The sequence below is a fragment of the Scatophagus argus genome, chromosome 15, assembly GCF_020382885.2.
Source record: "Scatophagus argus isolate fScaArg1 chromosome 15, fScaArg1.pri, whole genome shotgun sequence".
Taxonomy (NCBI): domain Eukaryota; kingdom Metazoa; phylum Chordata; class Actinopteri; family Scatophagidae; genus Scatophagus; species Scatophagus argus.
In genome coordinates, this window is record NC_058507.1 from 11,032,999 (window position 1) to 11,047,711 (window position 14,713).

Here is a 14,713-nt window from a genome sequence, read left to right on the forward strand (position 1 = left end):
CTGAGGGTTCGTACTACACATCTAAATACACACATATAAACACACACGGGGGGGTGTAACAGGAGAGTAACAGCGCTACTGCAGGCTTGATGTACTGTGGCTAATGAGAAAGGACAGTGGACCACAGTTAACGTCTCTTTCTCTCCAGTAAAAATGAGTTCATCGTTTCACATCATTATTCAAATCAAGCCCATAATTCCTAAAATATTTGCATATTTAAAACTGCCTGGCTTTTTTCTTGCCTTAGGCCAACGCAAGTCGCAGTGATACGGGGGAAATGAAAATCAGTTTGATATGAACACACTGCAGAAGTCATTCACGTAGTGCAGCTGCAGACAGAATAGCAGAGACCCCGACACTCTAAATATTCCTGTAGGAATGCTTGTCACGGGCCAGCAGAAAGCTCACCTCTCTTTTATTTATAATTCATGACACATCACACGTTAAATGTCGACGTTACTCAGCTCATATCTTGCTCAATCATCAGTGCCGACACGGCATGGCTAGTATGTGTCACATATATATCATGTGAATTCATTTTTCTATAGAGCGCTTATAACCACAGTTATTAGCACAGACAAGTAGAGAAACAGACAGCTGCTCCCAAGACACTGAATATGAAAACAAGAGCGCAACACCGTGTTTTCGCTTCAACTAACACATATTTTCATAATAAAGTAATCCATTGATTATTCTCTTGATCAACCATTTAGCCAGTGAAATGTCACAAAATAGTCAAAAATGCACATTCACAATTTCTTGCAGCACAAGGTGACCTCATCAAAGGTCTTCCTTTGTATAGTAAGGAGTCCAAACCCAAACATATTTAGTTTGCTACCACATAAGACAAATCACAGAAGCAAAACTCTGCATTTTTTAGCATTTCCTGTTCAAAAATGTCAATTCAAAAATTAACAGTTTGGTAACTGATTCAGCAAAATGAAGCTTTAAATTAGAACCTATCAGATAAAAGAAAGGTAAATAAAACTATAAATATAAGTAGGCATTCATCAACTACTTTTTGGTAACTGACAGTTATTGATGTCCATTACGTTTCTCTCCATTAACAGTAACAGTACGAGTAACAGCTAAATTTTACTTTTACAAATACAGAAGTAACAAAACACAGTTAACATATCAAACCTGAAAGTTTTAATTTTGCAGAATAGCCCCCTTCAGTGTTAGATTTTCAAATGAATGGGTAGTTATTGATGTATTAACAATTTTTAGCAAATTTTTAGCATTAACTGTTCAGTAGTTTAGGCATTATACTTTATAAACTGATCATATGTTTCGTAACATAACTTAAGTTGTCAAATAAATGTAGCAGAGTATAAGTGTAAGTAGCTTAAAGTGGAGCTACTCCAGTACAAAAATTGTTCTAGAATAAATATGCTTTGTTATTGTTCACTACTGCATTTCAGGCATTATAAAACTGATACACAGCCCCGTTTTCCAAACAATTAAAAAAAAAACATGTTAGTTTTGCAAATCTTCCTTGCAGAATTTGCAGCCCGACGCAGAGAGAGAGAGAGAGACATGGAAGACATGGGACACCGTGTCTCCCGGTTATGGATTCACTAACCTGATCCTCTGAACAGAGCTGATACTCAACACTGTGTCACTGTCCAAACAGGTCAACAAAGCTCCAGGAACATATGGGTCATATAAGACCCGCCGTGAATGGTGCGAGGCTCACCGTGCGTATATCTATGCATGTATAAGTGTGTGTGTGTGTGTGTTTGTGTTAGTGTGAGTGTGGACACCAAGCGTGCTGTGTTCACATCAGCTTAATGGAACATCTCTGAACCAGGTCAATGGAGCAATCAATAGACAGACATCTGGTTAGTGATGGTATGTAAAGTATGCATGCGTGCGTGTGTGTGTGTGTGTGTGTTGGCGAAGGGTATTGTCCAGAGCCCTCTGAGTCATGTAACACTGCACCACCTTTGTAATAGAAGAGGAGAGTTCCTGTAATGATTTATTCATCCCAACATCAAACATACATTCAAACGCAGGTGTCAAAACTCCCATATTGCACGTCTTTACCACGCAGGGGTCAATTTTTCAACATTTATTGCCACTCTAAGGAAACCCACTGCTTCGGATTTCTTTTTCCTTTTTTTCAAAAGTAAGCTGCATTACTTTCCGCTCGGCCCATGCAGTGCACTAAACGATGATTCACACGTAACAAACAAAAATGAAAGAAAACAAGAAAAACAGCAAAAGAGAGTGAGACCGCCCGAGAGACAGACACATACACGCGCACAAATACAGAAGCAGAGAGAGATGAGTGCTAGTGTGAATAGGAGGGAGAGAGAGTATGCTGAATCCCACTCAGACCACCTGCTCATCAGTTCCTCTGGCACAACAGATACTGTCATTGTCCACACAAACACAAACACGCACACACACATACTAAGCTCAAATATAAAAATCTCCCGGTGCGCTCACAGAAAGCCTTTCCCAGTCCCTCCCACATCAGATGCTGGGCACACAGACTTGATTTAAAACTGTTAGGTGCCATTCAATATGGGCTTGGTTTGGAGCCAAGCCTCGGACATTTCTCAAAGGTTCTGCTCAGTTACCTGCTCAGTTATTTGTTCCAGCACACTTCAGAAAAGTAGCCCGCGGTGTGTTTGTATAAGCAGTGTTGATTTCCTTGGGCCTTGGGTTTTTTTTTGGTTTTTCATCGTTTGGTTGTTGATGAGGAATTTTTTTTTTTTTGTCTTGCTTAATTTAAAAAGATTGTTAACGACTGGGAACAAAGAGGAGATTCTGCTTGGTTAAAGGTTTCAACAATTAACAGAAATGTCACGGCTACTGCAAAATTTCATATAAAATAGAAAACAAGACATGTTACAGAATCAGTCCCTAGAAAAGACTAAGCGGGTCTTTTCATTAAGATAAGCCCACAATCTTAATCAGAAAGGAGAAGTAAGCATTCTGAATATTTTAATGCACTGGGGTCAAATCCAGATCAAGTCAACAAAATCACAATAAACCAACAGTGAGGAGCTGCAGATTTTTAAAGGAAAACATTAATGTTAAAATAAACCAGGGAAAACTGAACATCTTGTTAAAAAGAAACAAAATCACCCAATTTTTTTGTCATGAACCGAGATGTTACACACTGGAAAAAATGGTCTGTCTCCATGCTCCAGCCCACTGCCACCTCCCCCCACCCATTATTCTCCATTGAGGGGATTCCATTGAAGGGACAGGTGCAGCTATGTATCAGCCCTACCCTATAGTGAAAAAGACAGTCTACTGCGCACATGCGGTCACACAAACACATATCACACAATATATGAAACACACAAGCCTATGTACAAGCACCCCCCGCCCCCACCTGCTGTGTATTGTTTGGTCAGAGTGTGGGAGAGGAGGTGGGGGGGGAATACTCAGGTACCCAAGGTAATAGCACCTGGGGTTATTCAGGCCTAAATGGCAGCTCTGGCTACACTGCAGCTCACAAAGTGCCTGTATGAGCACCGCAGAGACTAATGCGCCTGTGCACACAATGTCTCGCTCAACTACAAAGGACAGGTGTGTGCGTGTCACTAAATTGTCCCCCCGTTGTCTGGGCCTCTCCGAGTGGCAGGCCCTGTCCATTAGCCGCAATTTAACAGGATGATCAGAGTGCTTGAAAAGGGCCACATCAAACAGGTCTGGAGAATCCCAGGTGCCCGACGCAAACGCAAGCATCGGCAATAACCAAGCCCACTTACAGGCCTAATGTATTCTGTGAGGGAAATGAAGATGTTCCTCCTCCATCCAAGGCCCTTTTGTTCTGCAGCGAACAGACAGGAGGGATTGTTCCTAAGTTCACATGGTGTCTGGGTGATGAGAGCAGTGAGGGCAATTATCTTTCTGAGATGCATATTAATATTTCACTAATGGAAGGCTGATGGTCCTGTTATGGTAAAGTAATAATGTACTGTAGAGAGTGTAGAATACAAAGGCTGATGTTAAGTACAAAGGCAAAACAAAAGCTCTGATCTCGCTGTCAGATATTCGCCTTATGTAGTTAGGTTGCAAGGACATGAACTCGCTTAACACTGTAATTTTTGTGTCAGGGAGCTTAGGACACAATGGTCAGCGCAGGTAGTAGTTTTATACTTTTATATCAGAGCACAGAGGTTGAACAAGATGAATGCACAGAGTATATTTGTATGAAGTCCCTCTGTCATTGTCCTTTCTACTTCTCTGTCTTGTGTTTGGAATGAATCTTGAAAAACAAAGAAGGATCATATCTTTATAGCAGTTCAGTTACTTGGGAAAATATGTATGCTTTGATCTAAGAAAATATCCAACTACTTTATGCAAGCAGCACTTACAGCACTTGTGCCTGTAACTCAAATCTCTCAGCAAAAAATCACATCCATCTAAGCTTTCAGGAAAGGACATACTTCCAGCTTTCATTTATGTTGGAACGCTCCATCTCGTATTATATCATTTCTCCTCCTGAATCTAGGGCAAGGCTCACGCAGGACAGATGAACTGGGACCAAAAGGACACCTTGTCCCAGGTTACTTTACTGATTTATGACATGAAGTCTGCCCCTGTGTTGACCTCTATAGGTGTCACCCAGACAGGGACGTAGCGCTCAGGCCGAGATGACAAAGCTTCTCTCCGAAGGTCATGCCCTGCCCCGCAGCCACTTTCATCACCGGCCCTGGACACACTTCTCTAACTGCATTAACTTCTTCTGGGAAAAGTGTCTAGCTGCAGGCCGTAGGATTGTGACACTAAAGCAATCATAACCACCTGCTCGTTGACGTGCCCAACTGTGCTGAAGTGCACCATGCTCCTTTTTTCATGTTTACTTCAGAACCAGGATGTCATGCTTCTCACAAATCTCATCCACATCAGCTCCCTCATAGAGCCGCTTTAATCGTCTTTAGCAGTTTTATTGTAATTTAAAGAAGAAATGAAGTCAGCACTACCAGCGATTAAAATATATAGTGCAGGCAAGCATACGCACAAGAGCACCAGATCGCAGAAAACTGAACTGATTCTCTTTGAGGCGGGAACACTCATCACATCTGACTGTAGTATGTGACTGATGAGCTTCAGACACACAAGCATAAAGAGAGGAAGAAAAAGGCAGACAGCAAGAGAGACTGGGTCTTTTTACACTGACAGGTGTGCAACACTGGCTGGCCCCTTTGAAAAGCATCCATTTCCTTAGCAACTGGACGTCAGCTCAATTCAGCCGGGCGATTTTAGCAGATGGCTTGGTAAATACCTTGCCATGTGTTCCTGAGGAGAAACTATAATGCATCATGACAAAACACACGCACATTCGCCTGAGCTTACAAACCACATTCACTTAACCCACCCTTCTTCACGTCATCCTCTCTCTTCTCCTGTTAAAGGCTTGTTTGGATTACAAAAAATATTCTTCCTATTCTTCCTATTTCTATTCTTTATCCATGTATAAAGGTTTTACACTTTCTGAATCACTGTTATGGTGGCCATTCCGAAGTTAATAGAGAATGTAATTCAGTCTTCCGTTGTAGCAATCAAATTTAGCCAAAGGTCTCAATTCATTTAATTGTGTAACCATGGCTACCACTATTCTGTACATACTGTACAGCCAACAGCCAAAGGTTCTTCTACTGAAAAAACAAAATATTCCAAGGGCAGGGCAAATGCCTTGAACCCTGAGAGATGCACAATAGCTTTCCAGCTTACACGTGTGGAGACATATAAACAAGTTGACGAGATGCGGTGCAGAAATGTTGTGGACAGATGTTTCAATAGGGGACCTTTAAGTTAATAGATTGAGGTTTGTACAGAATGTGAAGGCCGATTCTTTATTTCCAGCTATTCTTCCCCGTACTGTTCTGAACTTGGCACATTATATTGACAGCCCTTGAACCCGTCCTTTACCTTCCCTCTAATCAATATATTTCAGTGCCTCACTCTCCTTCTCTCTCTGTGCTTTCATTCATGTGCTGTTGTTGTTTTCTTTTGTCCAGTTCACCTACTACCATATTTATATATCTCTTCTAATTCCTCTTCTTCCTTTTCTCGGTCATTGAGTTGCAGCTGCAAAGGGTAGCTGGCACAAGCTCTATAGCTTAGTTTAGCTACAGACTCTGTCATTAACATTAAGCCCCCTGTTTGTGTGTGTGTGTGTGCACATCTGTGTGTGACTGAGAGAGAGACAGTGTGCAACAGACCTGCAAGCAAGAACATCTCCAATGGCTTCCATGTATGTCACCGGATCACATTATGGTGCTCCTTGGCCTCTTCTGGCAGATGTGATGGCATCAAATCTGCAAAATATGTTGATATACTTCTGAGTTTGTAATCATTTCTGAGACAATGCATCTCTGACTTCAGACACAGACACACATGGAAATACAACAACAATGGTGTGGAGAAATGCAAGCTAAGACTAATGTTGATATGATAAGACTAAGATTAATGTTGCAAGATTACAAGGCTTTGAGCACGAGGACTAAAAGATGTGCTTGGACTCAGCTCCTCATATTAACCTTCAGTCTGATAGGATCCAGGACCTGCTTCCACACAATATGGACGTTTATGGTAGCCTACAAATTAATGTTATTAGATAATGATAGGCTAACTCATGGCCTTGGCAGTAACACTGTGTTACTGCTGTAGGTAGTAAGCTTGCAAGTCAAACATGTTCAGAATTGCTTCACATGCTGCATGGACATCGTCAGCAGGTCAGTGTGGTTTCGCGTCCTACAGTCCCCACCATGTAATGCTGTGGCTCCAAAAAATATTTGGTTAAGATTAAGAGAAGATAGTGGTTTGGGTGAACGAAAAGCCAACTCATCCAATGTCATGCTTAGTATCTAACCCTGACTTGAGCTAACCCAGATTTTTTTCCTAAGATGATGAACATGACATGATGACTATAACACTGGGAAAAACCCGGGAAAAAATGTTAACAGTGACCACTTTGTCTTGATATTAGGTTCGTTCTAACATGTCTCCAATTAGCTGCATTTACTTGTGACAAAAGTTGACATCTTAGGGATGACATTAACAAATGGTGCACAGGTTATGCTCACTGCAGCAGGTCGTGAGAAAATGGCACTTCTCTGAGCTCCTTCTTATGCACATTAAATTCGCACAAATAAATCCTGTCCCTGAATAAACATGTCCATATGTTTGCTACATGCTCTATATGCAGTTCTATATGCTCTTAAAAAAAGAAATCAAACATATCTGTCAATATGTTTGCACCTGGGCATGTCTGTGTAGAGAAGGTACGAAGCTGGCTGACTGCTGGCTGTCTGTGTGCCTGCCACTGCTACTGTACAGCATGTTAATGCACATGAACAGAGCTTTGTGTCTCCCTCCCTGCCCACTGCCTGTTCACCACTCAGCTCCCCATATGCTGTTCCCCTGCGCTCCTCTCATCCAGCCACTGGGAGCTTGATTAAGCCTGACTTGTCACCAAATTACACACACAAAGTTTACATGCATTCCCCGGCTCTCCAGCTGTTGCAGATTTGTTACAAAGAATAAATCTTGAAGCACTTGACTGAGCAGGTCTGGGATGTCTGCTGCCTCATTGATAGGGAGAGATGGGAAAAGGGCGGGGGGTTGGAACTGAGAAAAAGAGAGACAGAAAGGGAAAACAAGACAGGCAGGGAATATGCGGGAGGAGCAACGTTGATTCAGAAACTGACCGACCTTTCCATCTACTTTTAGTTTTATGAAGCACCTACAAGCAGAAAGTATAGTCAAATAGACATCAAAGATAAACAGTAGAAGGATTAGACTACAGTAACAGTTTGATGTTAGGTTTTGCTAGTTTAAATCAGGCACAAACAATGGAAATGTGTATAAATGCCTCAAAAAGAGACAGCCGTAAGGGTTTTGTGTAGTACAAATGTCTGCATAGGCTGCCTTCACATGTGGGAAACTGACACAGACCCTCCCAGACATGGATAGATGATAAAATTCATGTCAGAACAACATACATTTTCAATTCTACAAATCTCTTAGTGGTTTGCTATACATGCAGTCATAACTATTGTTAATCTAGTTTTAGTTAGTATTCATATTGGAAATACAAGCTTGTCATGCTGCACCAGGGTATTCTCAATTGTGTTTGGAAAATCAAGATTTTAGGACTCTATACGAGATTTACTTATGAAAGGTTGGTGAAAGTTACTGAGTTTTTCCTGAAGTCAACACTATTGACATCTTGACGTTTGCTAAATAGGTTTTTTTTTTTCCCTTCTCAGATAATGACGTGATTCTTTTTTGTTCTGTTTCTCCTCCATCTTTTTATGATTATGATTTCTCTCTTAGATCTTCTAAATGGTTGTGGCAGTAATTGCTGTGTGGGCATCATTACCCAAGAAAGCATGAATAAGACACAGTAATGAGCAAAAGCCCCGGAGCTCGCTAGACCGTTGATCAATACCATTAAACAATGTGCACTTTGAGCTGAGCTGTGTTTGAGAGCTCCGCCACTCAAATGGATATTTCTTATAGCACTAATGGCTTTGAACTAGGCCTCCATTACCATGTATAAAACGCTGCTTATTAACATAATCAAATCTCTCTCTGTGTTTTTTTGCATCAGAGATAATATGAAAAGACAGGAGGTTGCTAATGTAATTAAGCGTATGCTATAATTACTATCCCCTGATCACATGACCTCTTCTCCTAACAAAGCTGAATAAATAGTCCCATTACCCTGACTACTGCGTTGTGATTTGGTGCATTGCCGGTTTACATGTTGTCTGATGTTCAACTGTAAACAAGATAGCTCCAATGTGCCATGCCAGTGCTGCACTAGCATTGAAATGCTAACCTAGCAGCATCTTAATACAAATAAATGATATAAATCACAAGGTAAAAAGCAGAATATATGTATTAAATTTTAAAAATTCTGACACTTAAATCCATTTCTGCAGCCAGAACCAGCAGGGCTGCAGCACGAAAGCCATTATGATCAGTGGGTTTAATTACAAACATTTTAATTTGCATCTCGGGGCTCTATTCATCACATCCATCTCGGCTAGCAGCCCCGTTCTCCCTCCATATGCCCAATAAATAAATAAGGAGCTAAAAGAGATTCTGGGGCCTGAGAAATGATTTCACTAACAATTACCAGGATGCTAATGGCTATTGTATTGATTGCTCTGCCCTTTGAGATCAAGGTCATATGAAAATGTAATCAAAAAAGCTTTGATAATTCCTGCTGAGCCATGAAATGAGAAAATGCAATAGTGAAGCTTGGTTGAAATGTCTTACCTCCATTAAACTTGACTAGAAGATGTCACACAACACAGAGACAGCATCATTATTCTCAGTATTCCTCATTTCTGATCACAGTGCAACTTTTGTGTTAAGAGTTTTTGGATGTAAACAGAATATCTCTAGAATAGAGAAAAAGAACAAAGCTTATAGAAAGGCAGACAGACTTCACAGCATATCTGTCAAGTGTGTGTACATTTGTGTGCGCCACAAACAATAGGCCAGTTAGTGTGTGTTGTATCATCATTAACACGCATCTTTTGTGCTGCTCACTCGCTTTAATACGATGTTAATGTGACGCTGAGAGCTAATGGAATGATTGATGAGGTCGTGAAACTGATCAGTGAAATAGTGTCAGCTAACAGTCACCAAAAGTACAATGAATGATAACGATGTGTCCTCATGACTGCAGATGGTTCTACTGTATGGCAGAATTAAACAATGGCCTCATAAATAACCATTTAACCCTGGAAGCATTTGCTGTCATTCACATTTTGAAGTCATTTCCACAACTCAAATGTGAAATTCACTCATTAATTCACTGAGGCAGAGGCTCAACCTCAGTATATCAATTCTGTCAACTCATTAGAAGCACATTCTTTAATAGGGGGTTGTCCTAGAAATGAGGTGTAGTTTGCCAATATATTAAGATTTATGTTGTTTGCAGTGCAACCACCAGTGTTTGCTGTGTTTCTGTTGTGAAATATCACTGTACACAACCTGCAGTAGGAAATGTATAACTATAAATGACAAAAATAATTCCCAGGCACTTAAGGAAAAAAATATACATCCATATGTCTTGATGCAAAGCATTTCCAAAGCTGCAATATTAAGGAACTCATACACCAAGTACACACCAGCCCCAGCCCTGTGCATGCCTATACCCTCCAGACATCCTCCCCCGTATCCCAGAAACCTCTGTGTGTTTAGGAATCAGGCTCCACCATGACTCTGCGTAGCGCCTGGAAAGATATCGCCACACGTCCAAAAATTTCCATCAATGGCGGCTCAACTCCTCCGCAGCAACTCTCTGATAGGTTAATCCCTGTATCACACTTCAGCACCAGTTCACTAAGCAGCTTAAAAGGACACATTAGAACGATGACAATGACCCGCTAATGGTGTTACATTTCTCTGAAGCATTATGAGCTATCTTTGTCACGTTTATCTTATAATGAGATCTGTCAATTTGGGGGGGGGGGGGGGGGGGGGGGGATCCCATGCAGCAGCCAAGGACGTTGATATTTCACATAATAAATAATGACCTAGAAAAGGGAGAAAACAAACCTTGATCCCTCTTCCCTGATCTGTTTTCTTTGCAGGCAAAAGAGCGGGCAGTTCCACGGAGGCCTTGGAGCTAGGTGTCACCGTTTAGATTACTGGCTGCTGTGCAGACCCAAGTCCTCAGGGCCACCACAACACCCCCAACCACACCATGTGTGATTGATGCCTGCCGATTCCCATGGGCATTTCCTCAAGCAATGTCCCCTGAAGAAATGCACTACAATTCATCATGCTATTACTGTACCAAATGCAAATAGTAATTTCTTTCCCTCTAATTTTATTATGCTGTGCATTTTCATCCCCCTGTATGCTTTTATAATAATAGGAGAACACATTTTATATTCAAACAAAAACACCAACACTCCTTGCAATTTGGATTAGAGCATGCACACCTTTCTTTGGCCCAAAAATATGTTGCCTTAGTGCTGGTCACTACTATGAATCCTATTAAAGGAAATTGTAACTTAAACATCCAAGTAAAGTCATTCATCTGGAGACATTTTTCTGAATAATAGCTAAATTAACTGTGTCCAGTGGAAGTTCCTAATAACTGTTTGTGCTAAGAAAAGCACATCACAAGTACGTTTTCGAGATAAACATCAGCTGATTCATTAAGTGCTGTGTGCCTGTTTCCACATGAAAGCATAGTATTTCTGAGAGTTTCTGTTAAATGACCTTTTGATTAAACATTTTTCCTTAATATGCCCACATTTGGTTTATTTAAAGTAATCAGTTTTAATTTCTTTGATTTGTTTTTTTTTTTTTCCAAAGTTCCAACCAGTTCTGTCCAGAAAGGTTTGACATCTAACACCAGAATGAGTGAACTGACCTTTCATTTTAAAATGAGTATATTATGAAACCACATTGACTGTGCTAAAGAATAATAATGTAGATGCAGACACAGCAGATTCAACAACTCAACAGCATAACACACCAAAGCCCTTCTCTGCCAGGAGTGGGAATTGTAAGAAAATATTTATGTCCACACATGATGAAAAACTGCAATGATTTCAAGAGGATATACGTTAAATCTTGTTTTTCTTCAATTTGTTGCCTAGTTAGTCCATTATCCCAAATATAATAGCTAATACGACAATGACAGCTCTATAAAAGAGAGTGGTCTACTGTTAGTGGCTAAAGCAGAGACCTCAGAAGTCAGTTTAAAGGTAGCTGACAAATTGCATAAAGGTCACTTAATATATTGATGAAAAGCTACAGAAAGTAAAATGGGCTATAGAGTCATATGTGATGCCAAAGAACTTTAATGTGGTAATTTACTTTGCATAGAATCTCATTTTTAAGACGCTCAAGCTAACAAAGTAACTACTGAGAGAGTAAACAAACAGCATTATTTATAAGATTGTTGTGGGAGGAGAGACTGATGGTTGAAATGACCGAGCAAAACCATGTCAATTATGCATCACGTTTTTTGCATGTCCTCCGTATATTAATTACTCTGTCTTTGTTATGCGTTTTATGTGGGTTACTGCACAGTCACAATTAACTTTGCCCAAGCAACCATTTAAGTGACTGAAGAACAGACTTAATGGGATGAGAGGACCTTGTTGTCTTGTTCTCTCTCAGACAGACAGACGCACACACACATACACACACATGCACATTATCATTAGTTCTCAACATTATGTATCACATGTCCAGATGTTTTGTGAACATCCATTTGTGCACATACTATATGTACACATGTATGGACACACATATCGCCGCCACACACACACACACACACACACAGGGAACATAAATAAACACATTTACCCAGACAGCAGTACCACGGTCTAGGACACTAATCCAAAAAGTGCTAAGCTCTATTACTTTTAATTATTCCTGACAGCCTCTTGCTTTAATCTACACAAAGCACGTGCAAACGAGCTGTTACACTCTGCCTCCAAGAAAAGGGAGACAGGAGAGGACGGCAGGCTGCCTGCCTGCCTGCTGAGAAGGCCTTCTCTGTGCATGACATGGACATGGGCTTCGGTGACCCGGCTGGCGCTCGCCTACGTCTCCTCGCCGGCTGAAGGCTCTGGGGCCGCCATGTGGCATCTGCTGCCATGGGGCTGGCCATGAGTCTGGGGCTAAGACTGGTCCTCTGTTCACCAGGCCTGTCTATAGAGCTGAAGCACACTTCAGGGGCCTGGTGCTGTGTTACCAACCACACCAAATTCTACAGAGAAAGTGGCAAGGTCACCCCTGGCTCTGCCTGAAAGACCTCCACCTGCCACATTCTGCCAAGCTGTCATGTTACACAGAGAGAAGTGGGGGTTGGAGTGGGGGGCACTTTGTTCAAAATTCAAAAGATAAGCCACTGTGCACACTGTTTCCATACACAATATTATCCATCGCAGTAATACATCCAATAAACAAACAATGTGCAAATTATGTAAAAAGTGAAGAGAGCAGAGATGAATTAAGCATAAATCTAAAGGCACAAATGTGTACTCAAACCGGTGCCCATCAGCTATCTATCAAGATCTGTGTGACATCTATAGTCTCATCCAGTATGGTGAAGTTAGTGATAGAATGCATTCATAATGGTAGCTATTCCCCGGTGAGGGAAGGGGGCGTGTTTACCCCTGAAGGTTACTTCTTGTAAATCCTTGCATAGTTTATTCAAATAGTGCCCTAACCATGGTCTCCAGGATTTTCCCCTTACAGCAAGCAAAGCATGACCTTTACATTTGATGCTTGACAGTTCTTCAGATTCTCCCAACCAGAACAGATTAATGCATATTTATGTGTTTGTTACTGTGCAGTGGGTGCTCTTTATCTCTCGGAGAACAAAAGACAGAGAGCTCTTTCCAGACACACACATGCACCATATGCAAGTGCTAGTACACATCATTACCTCTATATTGAAGATATATTTTGACTTGGCAAAAACAAACAATGCTGAAATTTGTTCAAAATGAAAAAAGAGTCTTTGGGTTTTGGGGAAAAGAAGCAATTAGAAAATGTCACTTTTGTCTCTGGGAAAATGTGATGGGGACTTTACAACAATTTTTTTGACATTTTATAGATTAAACAATCAGTCAATTACTCATGAAAAATCATGAAAATTACTGGTAGCGGTGGCCATACTTCAGTTACAAGAAAACAAACCCTATACGACTGAATCCTCTTTATTATTCCTTCACAGTGTTTGTGTTACCATGAATACAGCAGGTGACTGTGCGTTTTTTTTACAAAGTTGGTCCATTTTACACATCGGCACCTGGACAAGGGACGATGCAGCCAAGATAATCTATTTAGATTGGCCTGGTTGAAGGCTGTCATTTATCATGAGTGTATGGCCCCTCCTCAGATGGCAGTCTGACTGCTCCGCTCAACCAGAGTCTAAGTCTAGTGGCCTTTACGTCTACCACAGCATATGGGCGACTGTGAATCTCTCCAGCCTGGTCCGAGGAATAAAATTGCACAGCACGAGCAAGGATCTGGCAGACATGTCGATTTCAGCAAGTTAACATCAGCCTTCTGTTTCCCACTCAATGCCACTCCATTAAAAGTCCATTCCCCGGAGGTTGAAAGCATCTGTATATAAAAATATTTTGCTATAAAATACTTTGTTGCTATAAATTTTAACACTATTAAAGGTAATTAAAGACAGAAGAAAATAGGCATATGTGAGGTTCTGCACTTGTGGGCTCTTTTTATTTAAATGCAGCTGAAAATAACAGGGATATTAGCCCTCTTATTTCAGCCTACGCGTGTTCTATTTGTGCAACAGTTTATAATTTCTTCCCGTGCTCATGTTCATACGACCTCTTCACGCTGTGTGTATGTTTGTGTATGTTTCTGCGTGTAAGAAACAGATAGAGAGAGCATGCATGAGCGTTCACTCAAGGTCAGCTGGGTAAGGTCCAAAGAAACAAGGTGCAGCAGTCTAAACACAGGCAGCCTTTCCCCTCCATCTTATCAAGGTCTGAGATGAGAGGCACGACGAAATTAGAAAGTCAGCCTCACCCCTTTCAGATAGACAGCAGCAGAGAGCCAACACAGAGCTACCATGTAGCAGCAATAACCATGTATGTATTCCATATAATGTTAGCTATAGCATATTCCAGTAGGGCCATCTTTATGGTATTAATTTTAAACAGGGGCTAGACAGATCACACCTTTGTTACAAAACTAGAACAGGTATTAAATCAGCAGTCAG

General features: G+C 41.0%; 1 long non-coding RNA gene across 1 annotated transcript in view; it reads right to left on the reverse strand.

Moving 5' to 3' along the window:
• LOC124072030 overlaps positions 1-14,713 on the reverse strand; it is an 88,814-nt gene that overhangs the window by 17,643 nt on the left and 56,458 nt on the right. The window contains exon 3 of the long non-coding RNA XR_006845437.1: positions 6,192-6,287. This is a non-coding gene — a long non-coding RNA (uncharacterized LOC124072030). The remainder of the gene's footprint in view (positions 1-6,191; positions 6,288-14,713) is intronic.